At 36.3% G+C, this 23,947-nt stretch overlaps 1 protein-coding gene across 1 annotated transcript in view; it reads left to right on the top strand.

Moving 5' to 3' along the window:
• LOC101890888 (uncharacterized) overlaps window positions 1-23,947 on the top strand; it is a 518,720-nt gene that overhangs the window by 262,978 nt on the left and 231,795 nt on the right. The window contains exon 5 of the mRNA XM_059119171.1: window positions 3,881-3,907. The gene's annotated coding sequence lies outside the window, so the exon portion shown is untranslated. The remainder of the gene's footprint in view (window positions 1-3,880; window positions 3,908-23,947) is intronic.

Genomic DNA, 23,947 nt, shown 5'->3' with positions numbered 1-23,947 from the left:
AAATCTAAGACGATCTCGATAAAATTTGCAAAGGTATATCCGAGCTCTATAAGACGAATGTGAGAGACCTAAAGACCAAATCGGATGAATCATATGTATGGAAGCTATAGCTATATATAAACCGATTTTCTCTAAATTTTTATGTACTTGCTTCTAGAATGAATTCGGTGGGATGTACCAAATTATAGTATATTAGCCATTTTGAAGGTATATCTAAATCTTATCCGATTATCACCAATTTCAATAGGGTTCGTCCTTGTGCCAAACAAATATTGTTTGCAAAGTTTCATCTCAATCGAATAGTAAATGAAACCTTTGTTTTGTTCACAAAAATACATGGACGGACGGACTGACATGCATAAATCGTCTCAGGCAGTGATTCTATTATTATCCTCAAAAGTAGCTATGGCTCTATCTCGCTTTCTTCTCCCTGTTACAAACAAATTCACAAAGACATAATACCCTTAACACTATGTTCTGTAGGGTGTAAAAATTTAGGTAAATTTGGTAAATATCCTGCTTTGTTTCTAAATTCTATGTATAAATAACGTTGTAGGGATTTTTTGGTTGCAACTTTGATGTGGAGTTGTGCTCAATTAGTTCGATCAAACCAACAAGTTCCTCATCAAGTGCCGCGGACCCCAGTCGTTTGTATGAAAACTCTGCGCTTGAGTGATATGAAGTATATAAAAAACATTCATACGTTTAGGTGTTTTATGTATCTCTATCCGACCGATTTATAATATATTAGAGGATTGTTTTTGTAGAGATTGGGATTTTTATTGAAGATTTGTTTTTCGTAGGACGTTTTCAATGGAAACTACAAATTATATTAATAGTGCAAAATTATTTACATACCAGTGCTCTATATTTGGGGAGCTACATCAACATGTTGAGCGACATGACCGAATGGCAGAGCTTATGTCCTAATAGAGACCCAAAATATCAATTTATAGGGCCTAATGCACTTCGACACCAACAGTGATCCCAAAGTATCATTTAATACTTTTCGAACAATTTGTGTACACATTTCCAAAACCAAATGCATATCTCAATTCCAGATACCAACAGAGAACTCAATACCAAATTTCGTGATTCCAGCTCATTACACATACTCAATGCCAAATTTAATAACATATAGTACTGTTCGTATAATTTTAGTACTTAATTGCATAACCGTACCATATTTCAATCTTAGACACCAACAGTTATAGGAATATAAAATTACACGGTTTCAGCCCTATCCCTTCATATCCCAAAATTCAATTTAATTTCGTACTTTTCGAACAATTATATCGCAACGTAAGATACCAACAGTGACTTTTATCAAAATTTGAACAAATTTCAGGATTTCAAAGAGACGATTTCCTCCATTACCATATTATGTACCATTTTTTTTTTGTACTTCAAATCTCAACCCCAGATACCTAACTAAATATCAAATTTTAAGATTTCAGCTCTATTCCTACAACTAGTTCCAAATTTAGTACTATTTAGTACATTTAGTGCACTAGTAGCACTTAAAGCACACATTTTCAAAACCAACTTCACATCTCAATTCCAGATACCAACAGAGAACTCAATATAAATTTGGACGATTCCAGCCCCAACCCTTTAGCCAGTACCAAATTTAGTATCATTTAGTTCTAATAATAAAAATTTAGGATGCATTTCCAAAGTTTTACCTAGATTTTATCTAGTGCAAATTTTTAAACCACAGCCATGTGTCTAGGCTACATATAACATCGACCCTAATACAAAATTTCAGACGTCAAGCACTATCTGTTCGCCTAATACCAAATATAATACTATGTAGTAATTTTCGTACCCTTGAAGTTCAAATTTACAAAACCATTTCTTATCACATACCTACTACGGGCACCCTAATACTAAATTTCGATATTCCAGCATTATCCCTTTACAAAACCACCTCTTCATCACAAATCTACCAGAATCCGTTAAAACGTGGACTTGGACGACGTTGACTTGCATAGGCAACAATGGTCATTAGTCATTACAATATTGAAATTTAAACTTGAAAGAAAACAAATCGGTGACTAACGTAGCTAATATCATTAAAATACCGTATATAGGGAGGTACCATTATATTATACGAAGACGTGGACCTGCACAGACAATTTTCTGTCTTAGGCTGTAGTGTCAGTTACGAAATTAAAATACCAAAATTTAAATAATTCCGGTGAATAAAGTCGCTGAAATCATCCAAATACCGAATATCGGTAAATTTCTGCAGATATAATATACATTTGCGTAAAATTTTATCAACCGGCCTCATTTCGTTCAAAAGCTAGAGTGATTTCAAAAAAAAAAAAAAAATTAAAAAAATTAAAAATTATGGCGTTTGACTTTGTTGCAGTTTTTTATCTCATCCTGTATTTACTTTGTGGGATCTAAAATGTATATTTTGAGGTGTTACAAACGGAATTACAAACTTAAAATACCACCCATACTATGGTGGAGGGTATAAAAATTGGATCTTCGGCCACCTTTAAAAAGGTGTATTCTCTACCATATTTTCATAAGTTCGCACTCTACGTAAGGGATAGCCAGAAGTGGGTCGATTAAGCTGATCGTAAAATAGTAGAAACGATGAACTTTTCTGACAGGGCGTGAACTTTGCTAATGAAATTCAATGATTTGGTTAAATTATAAAAAAAACTGAAGATGTTTGACAGTTAAACAAAACACGAAGCTATAGCTGTCATTTATATTTTTTATTCGATTTGATATTTAAGACGCTCAAGACCTTTGTATGCATTCCACAACAAGATGTAATATACATCCAGCCAACATCTTTACCAAATTCCATTGAGATTTTTTTTTAGATTTAAACCAAAACCATTTTGGGCCTGGAAGCAAATATGTTAAATTTGATGAAATCCGTTTAAATATAGCTATAGCTCCTATAGTATTCACCCGGTTTATATCTTATTATAGTCCTAATATGTAGTCTATAGTAATAATATTTGGTAGAAAATGTCACATACAACATAAAAATGCCTCCGTCAAATTTTTTGGAAATCGATTAAGATTAAGACGGCTACACACTCCCTTTGTTTTTTCTTTACAAGTTTAATAATGATGAACATTCCCCATTTTTCAATAAAATCTGCTACCATTGCTATAAAAAAATCTCAAAATAGAGATGCATTTGTCAATAAAAGTTTCTTATCCCAAAAAACTTCTTTGCAAAGCCCATTTCAATCATTTGCCCAAAACCACTTGAACATTACCTTTACCGATAGAAAAAAAAAACAAATGTAAACTGAAACTCATTTTTTCTTATCAAAATACCAAACTGTCAGAACAAACCAAAAAACATTTGTATTGTCGTTTTGTGAAAAATTCAGTTTTTTTATTTGGGGAGGCAGTTCTCCAATAAATTTGTCACCAGAATTTATTGCAAAGTACACAGCTTAACGACTTTGTATTCGACATTTGAACACCGTTGGGGCAGAAATAAGGAAAACCCATTATTGCAGCAATTACAACGGAAAGAAAATGGCAATGCAGAAAATGATTTGTGGTTTTTGTGTTGGGAAAAGTGCAAAAGAAAATTCAATGCTTTCGATGTGGTGGAAGGTAAATTTTAAAGAAGGAAGTAGTTTTTTGCAGAGGCTGATGTTTCTTAGAGGTAGACTGAAGAATTTGAAATTAAGCGTTATTTGCTTTGTTAAATATACTAGGAACAAATCGAGTGCAATTCAATATTGCATCCATGTCCTATTCTAGAAGTTCTGCTCTGGATGGGGTCTTGTAAATTGTAAGCGATGTTGTTCCGCTCGGAAAAATGCAATTTTTTATATATATAACATCATTAGAATTTTATTTCTAATATTTTTGTATTATCTATTTTCAGATTTCAACATCAAAGAACTAAAAAGTGGTAAGTCATTGTTCAAAATTAGACATTTTACCTATATTAGCGTACCATTAGTCTTAGGGTCAGTATCAGAATTAGCACCAGCAATTAAGCTCAAAATTTAGCAAAAAAAAAAAAAAAAAAAGTAAAAAGCTGTAAGTTCGGCCGGGACAGAACTTTGAATATCCTCCACCATTTAGAACGAATTTGGCAATTCTCAAAAACAATAAAATCCGTTAAAATTTCTGTTAAAATCTTAAAGATATCGAATGTAGCTCTTATATTAGGGTCTATACGACGACATGGACCTTCATAGGTAACATTTGTCATAAGCCATTACAATATTCAAATGCGAAACATGAAACAATCGGTAAATAATGTAGCTAAAATCATCAAAATACCGAATATCAGGAGGTACCATTATATGGGGGCTATACGAAGGCGCGGATCTGCTCAGACAAATTTCTGTCTTAGGCTGTAGTATCCACTACGAACTTCAAATACTAAATTTGAAACAATTTCGGTGAATAATATCGCTAAAATCATCAAAATACCGAATATTGGGAGGTACCGTTATATGGGGGATATACGAAGACGTGGACCTGCACAGACAATTTTCTGTCATAGGCTGTAGTATTTATTACGAACTTCCAATACCAAATTTGAAACAATTCCGGTGAATAATGTCGCTAAAATCAACAAAGTACAGAATATCGGGAGGTACCGTTATATGGGGTCTATCCCAAAACGTGGACCTACATGGCCCATTTTCAATACCAAAAGTCCTGCAGACATAACATACATTTGAATAAAATTTTATCAATCAACTTCAATTCGTTCGGAAGCTAGAGTGATTTCCACAGACGGACGGGCATCGCTAAATCGGTATAGAATTTTATGCTGACCAAGAATATATATACCTTGTGGGGTCTGAAATGTATATTTCGAGGGGTTACAAACGGAATGACAAACTTAATATACCCTCCATACTATGGTGGAGGGTATAATAAATAGAAATTTATAACTCAACCCCTTCACTATTTAACTAAATTTAATATCACTCACCAAAGGGATTTTAAAATGAATTTTCGTCTGTAAAACTGCAAAATTAATTTTCAGAATTCTAGCAGTATTGGTCCTGCAGTATTTCGTAATTTTTGGCATTTTTTAGTTCTCATTTTTCAAACTCCATCTAGCTCAGATCTACCTCAGGTCTTTATGTTAATATTTATTAAATAAAAAAAACTTACGTTTTGTAAATGTAGTAGTTATGATGTAGATTCCAGATTTTAGGTCCAAATGTTTAATTCCTTAAGTCCTCTGTTACATATTATTGTGGATTTGACAAAAAATATATATCGTTTCTTTTTTTTTTACTGCTTTTCTTTACAAATTAAATCGAAATAAAGCTGCATTCATCGGATTTTCTTTAATTTTTTTTAAATGTTATTTACGTCAGAGACATAAGTGCTCACAATGTTGCAACCCGCTACCCAATACAATTAAAATGAAATAAATAATTGAAACCATGCAGTGCAATAAACAAACAGTCGAACAGAAAGGAAGCTGTTGTTTACCTGTTCATTTAGTAATGCACCATTTAACATTTTGACTCGATGTTGTCGGTGGAAACAGTCGAAGGTAATTAATGAAAATAATTATTATTTTAACCATCATATTGACATTGTTGCTTTCAAAATGTTTTTTGATCGATAAACGCTTATAAAGCTTAATTTAAATTCTTAAATTGGCCAAAAAAAGAAATCGTTGAAAATTTACGAAGGAATAAAATATGACAAAAAACTTGTCCTTCTCTTGACGACATTCTTATCAGTGGTAGATATCGATTTTAGCATGCATGTAATTTCTAACTGGTGCGTGATATTATATAATATTATTAGTTATTGCAATATTACACTGTGCAGCACAAAAAAATAATTACATAGAAAATCCAAAATATTCCTCGTATATTTATGCAATATTGACGAAGACACTATATATCTAAAATTTACGGATTCAGAGGAATCTTAATCTGAAAATTTAAAAAAAGTGCGGAAGCGGGGGAGATTTCCCCCTCAATTTAGTTTACTTTGCGATGTAAATTTTCAAAATGCAGATTCATACCAACCTTCATAATCTGCTGGATTTTCTTGGCAGTTATTGAAAAAAAATGAATTTTGCCGCACGATGTGATTGTAAGAATACAGGGTGAGATAAAAAACGACAATGAAGCGCTTCATTGAGGTGATCGACACTTTGGTATTTTTTAGTGTCAACCTTGCTTTCTAAAATACTCCAGACACAATAGTCCAACGGATTGGTATCCGGAGATTTTTGTGGCCATCGTGCTCTGGAAATGAAGCGAGGAACCTCATTTTGTAATCATTCTTGGGTGGCGCGTGCTGAGTTCTGTTGGAAAGTCCAAGGTCTGCGGCCAAAATTTTTGCGTGCCCAAGGCTTTAATACACGCTCCAGAATATTTTCGCGATTATATTCCGCATTTATTCTGATGGCACGGTCGATTAATACGAGTGGAGAGCGACCATCGGCTGTTATGGCGTGGCCAGCGCTTGAGTTCTGGTTGCCAACCGAAGCTGCATATTTTCAGCTGACCTCTTTGGCAAGTAAACACGATCATTTTGTTTGTTTACAAACTTCTGGACAACGAATGTTTTCTCGTCGGAGAAAACTCTTCAGCTCTTTTGAGTCTAGTTTTTTTGTCGGTTGCGGTGTAAGTTCTTGCACTTTTTGGAATTTCAATGGCTTTACCCCGAGCTCATTCTTCAATATTTGCCGAATGGATTATTGCGATATGTTCAGCTCACGAGCCATTTTTCGGCCACTGCACTGGAATAATTTTGACAGCTGTTGGACGAGTAGCTTAGAAATGACAGCAGTCTTAAGTTGGTTGCAATTTTTTCATCTCACCCTGTACACTGGCTGTGTAAGGCTGTGGTGAAGTCCACCCTTTCCTACGGATGTTCTGTTTGGTGGCACGAATTAAAATACAACGTGAATCGCTCGAAATTCTCAAGTAGCTACAGATCTAAATAGGTGCGTCAAAAAGTACGTCTCAAACAGCCTTAAACATAATGCTAAACCCCACTCCGGTCGAACTTATCCTACAGTACCATGCTGTAGGAAGTGCGATGAGACAAGAAAATGTTGCACACTACGTTGGGGTTATGCCAGATTTTTTTGCCTTTTTGAAGACTGAAGAAAATCAGAAAGTAAAACCAATAAGGAAAGGTCAAAAGTCGGGCGGGGTTGACTATATGATATCCTACACTAACATGCGTATTTAGTAGAGCTCCCGTAACAAAAAAAGGTTATATTGGGAATTTATTTGAAACAGGCCATACCAATTATGAACCTTATTTGAATGCGACCTATATCTAACTATATCCAACTCTGAAGCGGTTATTAACTAAATTGACGAAGGCATTTGAACCTTAGTACAAAATAACATTCCTGTATAATGCATGTTATGACTTCGACATATATATGTCGTACCGAGTTTCGCCAAATGGGAAAATTCTGCTGAATATGAAAAAATTTATCCAATTTTGGCTAATAAATCGGAGTAGGATGTATATGGTAGCCATATAAAAATCTGAATCGATGTCGATAAAACTGGGCAGAGGTATTTCCGGGCTGTATCTGTATCTGACCAGTATCGTATAACATCGATGTGGAGTGCATATAACGAAACATATATATGGGATCTATAGCTATATTTGATCCAAAATATAATTTTCACTAAAATTTGAAGTAATTGTTTCGGGGCTAAATTCCGTACGAAGTGCCAGAATTTAGTTAATTTGGCTTTATTTTACTCATTTGGTACACAAAAAACCTGATATCGGATAAATATATATATGGGAGCTATATCCAAATCTGAACCGATCTTAACAAAATTTTAGGCACCTATTTCTGAGCTATATCTGATACCAGGTACCAAAGATCGTTGTTGTGGAGTGCATAGGTACTTAAAACCCCAAATGGGATGAAACGTATTTATGGGAGCTAAAGCTATATCTGCACCGATTTTCACCAAATTTGAAGTACTTGTTTCTGGAATGGATTCAGTCGGAATTGCCTAAATTCAGTTCATTTGGGCTAATATAAGCCATTTGGTACCAAATAAACCTGATATCGGATATCCTAATCCTATCCTAATCTGAACCGATTTCGACAAAATTTGACAGAGGTATTTTTGACCTTCATATATTATCTGGTATCAAATATAATTTTTGTGGAGTGCATTTTACGCATTTGTGGGGCTTAAAACCTCAAATCGGATGAAACTTATATATGGGAGCTATAGCTGTATCTGAACCAATTTTTTCAAAATTTGATGCATATGCTTATAGACTGAATTCGGTCAGATGTGCCAAAATTCAGGTCATTTGGACTGATATTGGACATTTGGCGAACAATTAACACGAAATCGGTTGAAGATATATATGGGAGCTATATCTAAATTTGGACCGATTATCAAGAGATTTCGTCTTTGGACTAAACAACTGATTTGTGGAAATTTTCATTGTATTCAGCCAACAAATTCGACCTCTACTTTGTTTACAAAAATCCATGAACAGACGGACTGACGAGTAGACGAACGGAGATGCATAAAACTACTCAGAATGTGATTCTATGCAGATCATCAAAAGAAACTAGGGATCTATATCGCTTCCTTCTCCATGTGTACCTGCATGAACAATTCTCCGTCACAGACTGTTGTAGCCATTAACAACTTACAATACTAAATCTGAAACAATTCTGGTATATAATGTCGGTAAAATCATCAACATACCCAATATGGGGAGCTACCCTTACATGGGGACCATACCAAAATTTAGACCTATATAGACAGCTCTATACAATATTTTTTTTACATACCTACAGCACAAAGTGCTCATTTACAACGAATACGGACGGATACGAATATGGTGGCTATACCAAAACGCAGACCTATATCACCAATTTTCAATACCAAAAGTCCTGCAGACTTAAAACACTTTTGAGCTACATTTTATCAACCTACTTCATTTCGTTCGTTAGTGATATTTCCACAGACGGAAGGACGGAAATCTCTAAGTCGACATAGATTAAAGAATCGACGCTGATCAAGAATATATACTTTTTGTAGGGTCTAAAGTGTTTATTTCGAGGTGTTACAAACGGCTTGACAAACTGAATATAGCCTCCATACTATGGTGGAGGCCATGATTTAATTTTTGACAACATTTTTCTTTGGGAACTTAAATATACTAAACTTGGACTTTCATCTCCGAATGGAATTTTCAGCATGCCTCGGAAAATGCACTGTACTTTGTGCACCTCACTTAGCAAGCGACCAGTACTTTTTCATAACGAAGGGCAAAAACTTTGGCCCCTATTAAATATTTAAATCGTATTTCAATTTTTCTCTCATAATTATATTATTTATAAATTTTTTTTAACTTTTATTTGAATTAAAACTTGGTAATTAACAACTGCGTGTGGTTAAGACCACAAGTGCCAATTTATCCCTGTTACGTTAAAAATAAATTTTAAAACATGTTAATGCTTTTACAAATAATTCCTTTCGAATGACAATTTTTGTCATAAAATAAACAGAAACCCAAATCCCTGTATGTGTTTCCTAACTGTGTTTTTGTGTGGGTGTGTTTTTTTTTTGCTGCTTCCATGTATTTGTTACATGTCTTTCACATTTATTTCAAATCTTAGAAATTTAAATTGCTAAACAAAATTTTCAGACATTTTTGACAGCTCTGACTTAGAGTAGATGGTGGTTGGTTTGTTGGTTTAAAGAAGGACTTTTTTGTTATGTGTTTGTGAATTCTATGTAATCATTTCACACACATACATCCATAAATGGGTAGGTACTCAGCAATGTGGTGGTACGTACAGCTGGTAAACTGTGAAAATGAATTTTCACACGCAATATTTTATTTTTTAAATCTTTCCTAAGAAAAAACGGCTTAAATGCCACTTGACTTATGCCTTGCATTATAATTCGAGGGGGGCCTTATATTAATTTTTTCGTGGTAATTTAAGACCTTTAAAATGGATATATATGTTATATATACATGTATATAAAAATATTTACAAACGCTTTAAAGTAGTATTTTTGAAAACAAAAAAAAAAAAAAAAAAAAAACAAAACACAAGTTAAAAAGCAGTAAGTTTGGCCAGTCCGAACTTTGAATACCCTCCACCATTTGGAACGAATTTGGAAATTTTCATAAAATAAAATTCTTAAAAAATTCTGTTTTTTTAAAATACCGAATATAGCTGTTTTATTGGGGTCTATACGACGTGGACCTACATAGACATTGTTTGTCATATGCCATTACCATATTCAAATTCGAAAACTTGAAATAAACGGTGAATAATGTAAAATCATTAAAATATCGTATATAGGGATGTACCGTTATATCGGAGCTGTGCGAAGACCTGCACCAGCATAGACAATTTTCTGTCACAGGCTGTAGCATCCATTGTGAACTTCAAATAAGACATTTCAAACAATTTCGGTGGGTATTGTACCTAAAATCGTCCAAATGCCGAATATATGGAGGTACTGATATATGGGGCCTATACCAAGACCTGGACCTGCATACACAATTTTCTGTCTTAGGCTGTAGTATCCATCACGAACTTCAAACACCAAATTTGAAACGATTCCGGTGAATAATGTCGCTAAAATAATAAAAATATCGAATATCGGGAGGTACTGTTATATGGGGGCTATACGAAGACGTGGACCTGCACAGACAATTTTCTGGCATGGGCTGAAGTATCCATTACGAATTTCATATGCGAAATTTGAAACAATCCCGGTAAATAATGTTGCTAAAATCATAAAAATACCGAATATCGGGTGGTACGGTATATGGGGGGCTATACGAAGACGCGGGCCTACATGGCCTATTTTCTGTTTTATGCTGCTGTACCTATTACGAACTTCAAATACCAAATTTGGAACGATTCCGTTAAATAATGTCGTTAAAATCATCAAAATACCGAATATCGGGGAGGTGGGGGGTACCGTTATATGGGGGCTATATGAAGACGTCGATCTGCATGGCTCATTTTTTGACTTAGGATGTAGTATCCCTTTTGAGCTTCAAGTACCAAATTTGAAACCGTTCTGGTGAATAACGTCGCTAAAATCGTAAAAATACCGAATATCGGGAGGTACCGTTTTACAAACGGAATGACAAAATTAATATACCCTCCATAGTATGGTGGAGGGTATAGAAAAGAAAATATCTCCTGAATAAAACCAACCCCCTCCCACCTAATACATCCAATATAATTATTTTAATGCGCAGTTGCTTTTGGATATTAACTTCCCCGAACCCCCAGCTAACTAAGCTAACCGAATAAAAGAAGATAAACATCATGCATTAAATCGTTTGTTCTAAGAAATAAAACAAACGATGTGTATGAAAAACGGGATGGTTTAATACAGCCAAAGGTTAAAGGTCACTTCCACAAAAAATGAAACGAAACGAAACGCAATGATACGAACGAACGAAAGGAATATAAATGTGGCCTCTTTTTCCCCCCTCTACTTTTATGAAAGGTTAAAGTTCAGTTAACCTCAGCTACCTTGTTTATTTCAGGAATGTATTTGAAAATGTGAAATTGTCACGCATTCGAATCGTCTTATCACCTTAGCTCGAGTAAGAAGTTTTAAAAATTCGAAACTGTATTTTTTGTAGCTTTTGGCTTAGTTGAACCAATGTGCTTAGTGGGGAGTAAAGTCCGTATAGAGGAATTATAAATAAGAGGATAATATAGCAGGTTAAATTTAATAAAGACGTTAAGGCAAGTCGAAGCCAAAGCTTTCATAAAATCAAGCATCAAAAAAAAAAAAAAAAAAAACAAGTAAAAAAGCTGTAATACCCTTCACCATTTGGTACAAATATGGCAATTTCCAAAAAAAAAAAAAAAAAAAAAAAAAAAAAAAATCATCAAAATACCGAATATCGGGGGTACTGTTATATGGGGGCTATATGATAACTTGGACCTACATGGCCCATTTACGAACTTAACCTGCCTACTGGCAAAATAAATATGTCTGCAAAAATTTAGCCTTCTATCTCAATTTGTTCGAAAGATAGCGTGATTACAGCAGACAGACGGACATGGCTAAATCGTCTTAGAATTCTACGCTGATCAAGAATATCTACATATTTTTTTGGGTCTGACATGAGTATTTCGAGGAGTTACAAACGGAATGACAAAATTAATATACCCTCCATAGTATGGTGGAGGGTATAAAGAAACAAGTAAAAGCGACATTAAGTTCGGCTATACTTATATTAAATATCTTTTGCGAGAAGTTTAACATTTACCGATTTTTCAAATTATTTATGATTTTGTTGAAAATTGGGGCCAAAGCTTGAAAATACCGAAAATCGGTAGATAACGTTATATGTGTTCTACATCAACAACTGAACAATATTTACGTTAACAACCTGAATTATTAAATCACAGCTGCTTTAATTGGAATGTGAGAACAAAATCAGGACGATTCGCAGCATCTTTGAAGAAGTACAATTCAATGACCCATACAGTTCCTGCCCATAAACTGTATATGTAAATTATTTACTTTGAAAATGTTGACCATTTTTGTTGGAGGCAGGTGTCCGGGGATTATGATGATGATCTTCGGGTTCTTGGCGCTTGGAAGATAATTGGCAACTCTGATGAATGAACGTCGTATGTCAGGGGAATTTTTTCAATAGAATTGTTGGAAGCTTGTTTTTTCAGTCCGTATTGCATATAATTCCTTTCGGTATGACTAAAGTTTTTCGTATAGCCGTTCGCTGTTCCGCTGTTAGATTTTATTATGATTATTTTTTTTTTTTTTTTTTTTGAACGTCGTATGTCAGGGGATTGTAATGTTGATCTTCAGGTCGAAAACTATTGGAAGTCGGGGATTCGGGGATTCTGGGATTTTGATGATGATGTTCGGGTTGTAGACTATGCTACCATACCTTCTAGTACCTCCCCTACAAAGGAATCAAAAAATTCAATAAAAAACGCGAAATAAGCATTAAATTCACTTCAAATTTCATACATCCAAACATTTTTGCTAACACAAGACCTGACATGAAGACGGATATCGGCCCATCTTTTCTTGTACCTCACTCAAAAATAGTTACAAACATGTCGGAAATACCATCAAATTTAAGAATAAATCTAGATTTGTACAAATTGGTCACCTTTGACACGAATTTGGCCTTCAAACACCCAATGAAACCATCACACGTTGCCCGAATTTCGCTCTGCGATATTTTGGTCCATTCCCGGCAAAGCGCTTGCTTGAGGTTATCGACACTTTGGTATTTTTTAGTGCCAACCTTGCTTTCCAAAATACTCCAGACACAATAGTCCAACGGATTGGTATCCGGAGATTTTGGTGGCCATTGTGCGCTGGAAATGAAGCAGGGAACCTCATTTTGTAACCATTCTTGGATGGCGAGTGCTGACTACGATGGTGCTGAGTCCTGTTGGAATGTCCAAGGTCGGCGGCCAAAATGTTTGCGTGCCCAAGGCTTTAATACATCCTCCAGAATATTTTCGCGATAATATTTGGCATTTATTCTGATGTCACGGTCGATTTAAACGAGCGTGGAGCGACCGTTGGCTGTTAAAGGGGCCCCACGACATCACCATGGCCGGCGCTTGAGTTCTGGTGGCCAACCGAAAGTGCATATTTTCAGCTGACCTCTTAAGCACGATCATTTTGTTTGTTTACGAACTATTGGACAACGGATGTTTTCTCATCGGAGAAACCCAAATTCGGCAATTCACCACTTTCGGCCAAGCGAAGCAACTCTTTAGCACTTTTGAGTCTATTTTCTTTCTGTTGCGGTGTAAGTTCTTGCAGTTTGTGGAATTTCAAAGGCTTCGCCCGAGCTCATTTTTCAATATTTGCCGAATGGAATATTGCGATATGTTCAGCTCACGAGCCACTTTCGGCTACTGCGACGAGGGTTACGATCAAGTCGCTTCTTTACTTTTCCAACTATTTCTGCTGATGTTGCTGTTTTCTTCCGTCCACTTTCTTGACGTCGGGCTACGCTAACAGTATCACGGTAACTGCCGATGGTACGAAACATTAAATATTTATTCACATTTAAATGCTGGAGTGCTCTAACGATAGCGACTTGTAGTTCTCCAGCCAGATATAAAGAAATCACACCATCACGCTTGAATTCCATCACGAATAACTTTTTTCCGGAAAATTCTCACCAAAATGCTTTTGTACCCTTGTAAACAATATAATGAGCTGTCACTGGAATAATTTTAACAGCTGTCGGACGAGTGACTTAGAAATGACAGCAGTCTGTAGTTGGTTGCAGTTTTTTCATCTCAGCCTGTTGGTCAGTATTTCAGAGTAACGCCCATATAAAAGGTACCACCTGATGTTACCTATTTCGAGGCTCATGGTCATATTTTCCAATCGATTAGCTTACAGAAAAATTTCAACATAGGTAAATATTTTGGTGTGAATTTGGAGACTCCATTACATGCCCCCTAAGTCCACGTTCCTATCCAATATGTTCTGGCCACTAATATAATAGGTTTTTTTTTGCCAAATAGTGGATGGTGCTTTATTTTTGGCTTACTCGTATTTATAATGTCGAGGATATGGAGGTGTCATTATTTCTTTTTTATCAGTAATGTATAGGTTATGGAGTTGTCATAGTTATCCAAGGAAAACTTTATTACATATTGGAATATTAAACGATTGGCCGAATACTTAACATTACTATTTTTTTTAAATGATATGCTAAGGTGTAATTTTCTAGATTTTAATCAGTACATTCTTTTTGCTATTTTTCGTTTCCAAAGGATTGGACCCATCTTCGTTGCAATGATGTAAATGTTTATAAGTGCGGTTGTAAGATTTAGAAGACTTTCCAAAAGAATTTTAGTTTTATTTAATTCTTTGGTTCCTCTTCTATTGAGCTTACGATCTCGTCACTTGGGTAAAAAATGTTTTTTGTAATAGAAGTTATTCTTAAAATAACTTCTGGGGAGAATATCCCAGACAAAAAAACAAGGGAACTGATGAGGATTGGTGGCTCTTTCCGAAACCTAGGTATACCCTGCCTTACCCCCTGGTAAACATTACCATCGTTCTCCACCAATAAACAAACGTTGTTTTTATAAGAACAACAATAAAGGGATAAAGCCTGACCATTTTGCAACAACAAAATACTACGGTATCCCGAACAAACAAGCCAGCACTGTTCTAATAATGCAAAATTTAATTTCGATGACCAAATACAATTTCGTTTTCATATAGAGCGAGCAAACAGAGACCTCATATTTGCATTAGATCCATTTTTGTTATCCTTTCCGAAATAAAATTAAAATAATTCTTGCTAAACGTCTAATGAATAAATTCATACAATTAACGTATGAAAATATTTTGCACTTGCAGTAGAGCGATGCAAAGCCAGAGTATGGCAAAATAAAAACTCAAGATGCGAACACACAAAAACTAAGTTTGCGAACACTTGTGAATTTCACCAAGTTCTACAGACTTTTTAAATGTGTCGGCGTAGCTTTTTAATTTACGTTTTCTATTCTAGAATGTGTTAATGGAACTTTTAATTAAGGTGAAGTGTTGAACAAACTGTGTTTTTTGTTAGTCAAGAACTGGCAAAGAGCATAAACACAATATTTGCACATATAAATGAAAATTATAAACAAGTTGAAGAGATGTATTAGAATAATGTCATCATCTCTTAGGAGGAGAGACTGGAGAAGTTCTCTGGAATGAAAGATTTTATATATGTTTACTAAAAATACATATATATAATATTTTTAGTAAATATCTAAGTAGCTTTCTTCTTTATTTGTTCTATGATAAATGGTTCACATGAGAAACAAGTTATTCTATCCCTTGTCGGAATATGTATATGTGTATAATGTCCATATTTGTTTAAAAGCATAAACTCTTTTTAATTTGAGTTTCTAATAAAAGTTTCTTAAAATTCTTTCCCTTGTCTTCTCACAATTCCATCTATTAATGGCCCAAAGGAGAAAATGGGTAGTAAATAATGGACGTGGATGTAGATTAAATGTAAAACTTGCCTAAACTTTTATTAGCTATTGAAAAGAAGTTTGACAAAGTTTTTTCCCCATAGGACATGAATGTCTATGGTTAGACGATTTTAAGGTGTATTAGTATTCAGGGATTACATATGTGTGTTGAAGGTGTAATAGCTGCTCTGGTCTTAGACATTTTCCAAAGTAATTACAATTTGTTGAATTTGGGATGTTATTATAAAAGGATGAATTAAAAATTGGGAAAGTTGTATGGGACATATCAGAGTCATTTTTGGAAAGTCGAATTAGAAGAATATGTATGGACTATTGCTCCAATGATAGTGATACATTGATAAAAAAAAAAAAAATCCTTATCGGTTCGCCTTAATACAAATTGTAACAAATTAAGTGTCATTTGGTATAGATAAGTACGAATTCCCGAAAAATTCCTACATTACCCAATCCTACAGCAGTAATCTTAATTCAAAATTTCAGGACTCCAGCTCCAGATCGGTTCACCTAAACCCAAATTGTACCATATTTATTACATTTTAGTACATATAAGTATAAGTTTCGAAAACTTCCTACATATCCCAAATCCTACACTTAAACAGTAATGTTATTTCCAATTTTCAGGATACCAGCTCCATTGGTTCACCTAAATTCGAATTGTATCAAATTTAGTACCATTTAGCACATTTAAGTACAAATGTTCATAACTACCTTTATCTTACAGTCCAATAGAAGTTATGTTTTCAAATTTCAGATTTCCATCTCTACCGGTTCTCACACATAAGTACGAATTTCCACAGCTACATACATTCCTCTATCCTAGTATATAACTATTAGTTAACCATTATATATTATTTCTAAATTTCAGAATTCCACCTCAATCGATTCAACCAAATCGAAATTCCTTCCTCCATATCTCAATCCTACACTCCGTAAGTAAAGTTAATTTCAAATTTCAGGATTTCAGCTCCATCCGTTCCACCAAACACAAATTGTACTAAATTTAGTACCGTTTAGTACTTTTCGTATACATGAGTATACATTTCCCAAACTACCTACTTACATCGACTCTACTCCTCAATCTTGATTCTCATTCCAAATTTAAGTTTGTAGCTCTAACCGTTCATATAATACGAAATGGTATCAAACGTAGTACATTTTAGTACATTTCGTACACTTATAGTTCGAATTCCCATCTATCATACACACCATCAGTGAACATCATTCCAAATTTAAGAGTTCTAGCTTGACAGCTTCCTCAAATACAAATCGTGCAATATTTAGTTGCTATTATTCCTTTTCTACCGTTATAGTACGAATTTCCAAAAACCCAGCCTCATCTCACCCTCTCGGACCAAGAGTGACCCTTACCCAAAATTTCGAAAATCTTGATATTTTCATTTGAATTACTATACTCTTTTATTACTCGCAAAACACAGATCGAGAACAAATCCTTTGTCCTCCTAACCCTTTTAAGATGGTAATTTGCTCTCAGAACCAGGATATTTTAAAGTATCATTTTCGTAGATAATTTTAAATTCTATAATTATACCCTACACCATAAGGTGATCAGGGTATTATGTCTTTGTGCATTTGTGTGTAACAGGCAACAGGAAACGAGAAAGACCCCTAGATTCTTTTGATGATCTGTAAAGAATTACATTTTGAGTCGATTTATGCATGTCCGTCTATCTGTCCATGTATTTATGCAAAGTACAGGTCGCATTTATTGCCCGATCCTGATGCAATTTTGCACAAATCATTTGCATGGCCCAAGGAGATAATCGGTCAAAATTTAGATATAGCTTCCATATATATCTTCGTTCGATTTGCCTTTCATTGTGCACCAAACATATAATATCAGCCCAAATAGTATGGAATTTTGCACATACGACCAAATTAGGCCTGAAAAATAGGTATGCCAAATTCGAAATCGATTCAGATATACCTATAGTTTCCATATATATTCTTCATCCGATTTGTTATTTTAGTCCTCTGCCGCTGTAATATGCCTTCTGTAACAACGATATTTGGGGAAATATATCAAATACAGCTCAGAAATTCCTTTGGTAAATTTTTGTCGAGATCAGTCCAGATTTGGATATAGCTCCCATATATGTCTTCGTCCGATTTACCTTGTATTTAGCACCAAACGTGTAATTTTAGCTTAAATGACAAGGAATTTGGCACTTACGTGTCCAAATTGAGTCTAAAAACTAGTATGTCAAATTTGCCAAAAATCGGTTCAGATTAGCTATAGATCCCATATATAATGTTCATCCGATTTGTTATTTTTGTTCTCCGCCGCCGTAATATGCCCTCTGTAACAACGGAATTTTGGGGAAAAATATCAAATACAGCTCAGAAATACCTTTGCCAAATTTTATCGAGATCGGTTCAGATTTGGGTATAGCTCCCATATATATCTTTATCCGATTTCAAGTTAATTGTACACCAAATGGAAATACAAGACCGTATTGTGAGGGTATGATTTAATTCTCACAAATCTCCCATAAAAACTTTTATTTGTTATGTGAAGCTCTACTAAATATGCAAAGTGGTGTAGGGTATAATAAAGTCGGCCCCGCCCTACTTTAAGATTTTTTTACTGGTAGCCCAAACCAAGGCTAGTCACTGCAATACCAATGTTGACCTTTGATTTAAAAATTTTGTTTTTCGGGAATTTGTGCTATTTTGAGATGTGTATGGACTAGTTGGCCGGCATAGCCCTATTAACTCCATTTCGATCCAAGTTTTCTTCTCATACCAAATGTCAGAATTACAGCAACTGAACTTTGATATTTTGGCCTTTGAACTTTGATATTTGGCCTTTTTTCCACAACTGTTGCTCCTTTTGGGATAGAGAAAATTGAATGTCAAATGATTTACCTTAACCCTAATTGATAATTCGGTTTAACAAATTAACAGTACCGTCTATCATCCAGGTAATTTTGAGCCATTAACCTGGATAATTTATTTTCACATTTTCCGTAATTTTCTTTGTGAATTTAATAGACACAAATTGTTGCACGACATTCCCAACATCATCAGCATCATCATTAGGTCAATAGGATCGAAGAACAGAGGCTAATTCCTAAAACGTAAATCAGGCATTCATAAAATGATAATACGTTGTAATGAGAAGATACGGCTCAATCAAAACAAACAAGCACACACACACACCCACACTAGCACACACACACCCATTAACACATACTCATTGGCTGGGTGTACGTATCCTCTGGAATTGCAAATTGAAATAATCACCATTCATTTTATGAAAAATTACAAGGATCTAGTGAAAGGATATCAACATATGTTCGAGGAGTGTCTGCCTGAAAAAGCGGGGGTGGTGGGTTTTTGGCATTTCGATGTTCAAATGGATACGACCACAAATATAAACGACCATAATCAGTGGCAGCAGCAACAACTGTCGCTTTGCCGTTATGATGACAAAGCTAAAGGACAAGCCGAAATGCAAATACTCACTCTAATAGATACTCATTTATTGTTGGAAAAAAACACGCACAGATTTTCCGATTAAGCAGCAAAAATTGGTAGCATAGGAATTTGATACACATAGACAATTTTTTATATCCAACAGACAGAATAGAGAGGGTATATATAGGTTTGATACGGCCAAAACGAGCCACATCGAAATAACGGTTGACCCTAGGTCTTATTGGACCAAATCCGTTTCAGGACATTTGGAATCGATCTAGTGATGCCCGTCCGTTCGTCTGTTTATCTTTTGTTGTTGTATCAGCTCATACCGTTGTGTTCGTTCTGACTCCTCTTAATTGGGTTCTGCTACTAAGTCCAGTCTCAAAAAGGATGCAACCTGTACGGGTGGGGTCCACAACGACACTGGAGTTAGGTGAGTAGATTTGGCTGTGCAGCAGATGTAGGTGGAGCGTGTCATGTGGACCTGTGCCACAAGCTGGGCAGATGTTCTGCACATCGCTAACAATCCGGGCCCACTAGGAATTGAGGTGGCTGCACCATCCGGATCTTAATTGAGCCAAAACTACTCGGGTTCGTTGGGGCAGGTCTCTCTCTTCAGCTGCGATGTTAGGAGGATGGCCTCCTAGTACAGTATTCACTCTATATCCTTCCATGACTTCTAAGACGGCGTTAGAGTGAATACTATTCAGTCCCGCTTGATAGGCCTGTTGATCTAGAAGCTCTCTCTAATACCTCTGTACCCCTCTCTCTAGATCATGAAGAACGTTCCGGGGCGGAGGTTGCCTATCCACCGGATGGCTCTGTCTGTAACACTCAATCAGGTATTGCATTGACAGTATTTTATTACGCTGTCGCACCGGTAAGACCTTCACCACCTAGGTCGACAGGTGTCATGAGGAGGCACCCTGTTGCGATTCTAAGGGCACATTCTTGCAGGATTGAATATTTTTTCACTACGTAGCACTAACGTTGGTGGACCACTCCGGAGCCACATATCTTATCGCAGACCAGCCTATCGCGTTGTTAGAGGTCAAGAAGAATTCCTTATCAGCTTTCCGATTGCTGTCGGCCAGAGATTCGAGAACCTTGTTCCTATCCTTTCCGATTTTGCTCCTACTTCTCATCTTGTCGCAGATAGCTGTGGTATGCTCGGACGACATGAATAGGCTATCGAATGTGACCCTTAGTACCTTGGGGTAGTTGGTGGTCGGAATTAAAACACCATCGACCTGCACATTGGAAGATAGCCTCATCCCCGTAGTCCATGTGGTGAAAAGTGTGGCCGTCGATTTAGTGGTGGATATCTTCATATTCTTCGGGGCCGCATAGTTTATCACAAAAGGGGCTATCGCGTTGTAAGAGGTCAACAAGGATTCCTTATCAGCTCCCCAAGTGCTGCCGGCCAGAGATTCGAGAACTTTGTTCATATCCTTTCCGATTTTGCTCCTACTTCTAATCTTGTCGCAGATAGCTGTGGTATGCGCGAACGACATGAAAAGGCTATCGAATGTGACCCCTAGGATTAGTGGCGATTTAGTGGCGAATATCTTCAGGGAAAAGGCGGTTAGATCAACTATGTAAGCTTTTAACAGATCGCATCATCTATAATGGGTTCGGACGCCTTGAGCGTACAATCATCTGCGTACATTATTATCTTATCAATTATCTCTGGAGGGCGTGTAATGTCAGAAAGGTAGAGGTTAAACAGTTCCGGAGATATCACCCCACCTTGGGGAACTCCCTGTTTCACTCTAAGGATGTTCGACTTCTTGTTTCTGAATTCCACATGCGGCTGGCGTCCAAACATGTAGTTTACAATCCAACGTTTCGAACTTGGCCGGAGGGCGGTGCATTCAATGTCTTCGTTCTGGTGGAGTCATCTGCTGATATGTGTGGAAATGGCGTGTAAAACTGTGGTTGCCCCATGCAATTTTCGGAATCCGTGTTGATGATCAGCTACTGCGAAACACTCTCTTATGCTGGGGAGGAGTTAAGCCTCAAGCGTCTTTGCTACTGGTGACAAAAGTTATATGAATCATTTTTGCTGGCATACTTGCCAATCTTCAGTAGCGGGACCACCTTGCCCATTTTCTAGTCATCGGGAACTATAACGGTGGCTAACGACGTGTTCAGTAGTTTGGTGAGATACTCAATTCTTGGTTCATCCAGTTGCTTCAACATTACCATAGAGATTCAGTCAGGACCCAGCGCTTTGGATGACTTTGCGGAACATCTTCCAACGTAAATTGTGGTGGTACCTCCTCGGCTTGAAGAGATCGTACACGGTGTAGGATTCTTCTCTTAGCCCTGTCACTCTCGTGGTGCTCTATAAATTGCCGACAGGCACACCGAATCTGTCACTTCTACGCCGTTAAATGAGACATATCGTTCTTTTTTCAGGGTTCGAGAGCCACTTAACCGTTGCCCAAAATTTACTCGATCCGGACTGATGTTGCAATGCCTCAGATGCTCCACTTTTTCTGCTTATGTCACCGACTTACCTGTTTACCTCTAGAGTAAGTTATCTGACTCTGGGGTTAGTACGGCAAACCTCATCTCGCTAATTTACTAATCCCGCTGCCGCCGCTGGGAAATTTGATCTTATTTCAGGTATTCGACCATCAGATATATAACGAGTGGCTGCAGCTTTGATGATGTCCCAGAAACACCTATCTGCTTCCTTAACATCTCATGGGTTGGGCAGTTCTCTGAAGCGGCGATTGGTATATTCTCTGAATTCTTGCCAATTGGCTTTCCGATGATTAAGGAAAGTGCGTCTATGAAATCGGGTGGTCTTTTGATGGCAACAATAATAGGGAGGAGGTCTGAGCTTAAAGAAATACCTGATTGTCAAGTTACGTGATTCGTCAGACCTGTCTATCTGTCGGTGTACTGGCTGGTGTGCACGATAACTCTCGAAGGGAGTTTCCTAGTATATCGTGATATTATTTTCAAACTTTGTTGGTGTTCAGAGATGGGCAATATCGGTCCTATCCTTCTGGTACCACACACAGAAGGTCAACATTTTCAAAAAAAATATTTCACTGCACAGAGATAGAAAGGATAATCTAATTTTGCTTCAACTTTGCTAATCCTAATATTTGCATCAGTGCTAGGTCAGGTGAGAAAATGGACAGTATCGATCGACTCCGTCAAGTACCTCCCCCACAAAGGGTAACAATTTTGAATACTTATAAATTTTATAAAATGTGATGTAAGGGTCCGATTGTCTTCAAATTACACACATCACAATATTTTTATTAACCCAAGGTCGGGCGTAAAAATTAAATAAATCGAAGTTTTGAATAACCAAAAAGATTACAAAATCCGGCATGAAAATCCCAAGGGGATTGAACATTTTGGTTGGTATATTATGGGTTAATTGAAAGCCTCTTTATACCCTCAGCCATATGTCAATAGAGGGTATATATCATTTGATGCGCCCAAAACGTGCCTCACCGAAATATCGGTTTTAGACCCTAGGTCTCTTTGGACCAAATTCGTTTCAGGACATTTGGAGTCGATCTAAGGATCGACCGTCCGTCTGTCTCTCTCTCGAAGGGAGTATTGGATTTGGTCCAAACGTACATGGTAATACTGTTATTAAACTTAGATCAAGTTCGGAGATGGGCAGAAAATCGGAAAAAATGTCCAAAAAAACCTTAATTTCCAATCAAGTCTGTATGATTCGAAAAATCGTAACCGACTTTTTGGGGTATTAAAATTTCGACTTTTAGCTTTAGCTATTGGATTATATGAGAAAGACTATATATCTCTTTTTTTCTCTGTGTATATTATATATTCTGGTTTTAGTATGTATGTATGTGTATGTGTGGAAAATATCCACACATGAATAGGATTTGACCAGGCTTCATTTGTATGCGAAAAGCTTGTGTGTGGCAGACTCAAACGATTGGTAATCTCTCCTCGCTCCAACAATGAGGAAACCACGACCAGCAACTGATGGCTCTACGATTGGATGGATAAACATTTGTTTTACTGAGAATCTGAATCATCATTATGGTGTGGCTTCTCTTTTGCTTTTTTTTTTGCTACCCAAACTATTAGAGAAGGGGGGTAAAAATGTGCATACTATGGCTTATGTTGCCACCATCACCATCACTACTGACACTCACTCGGCTACTGTTCCTGCTTTGGATAATGATAAAATGAACGATGATGTTGACTTTAATGCCCACAGTGGATATTGTGAAATCCTGCTACTAGCTGATGATGATAAAGAGCTTGTTTGTCACACACACACACACACACATTACCCCATTATTAGGGTTGATATGACAGTAATGCTGTTGCTCACTGCTTCCCCCCTCCAACCCCGATCCTAATTTCCATTTTGAATTTTTGTTGAAAAATGAAATTGTCAACAGGACAATCATTTTAGACAACATCCCCCAACAATACATCATCAACGTAATAGTAGATGAACTATTTTAGGCAATTTGCATAGGATTTTCATGAATGGCATCAAGGAAATATGTC

This window comes from Musca domestica, unplaced genomic scaffold (assembly GCF_030504385.1).
Source record: "Musca domestica strain aabys unplaced genomic scaffold, Musca_domestica.polishedcontigs.V.1.1 14, whole genome shotgun sequence".
Classification (NCBI taxonomy): domain Eukaryota; kingdom Metazoa; phylum Arthropoda; class Insecta; order Diptera; family Muscidae; genus Musca; species Musca domestica.
This window is presented reverse-complemented; position numbering and strand designations above follow the sequence as displayed.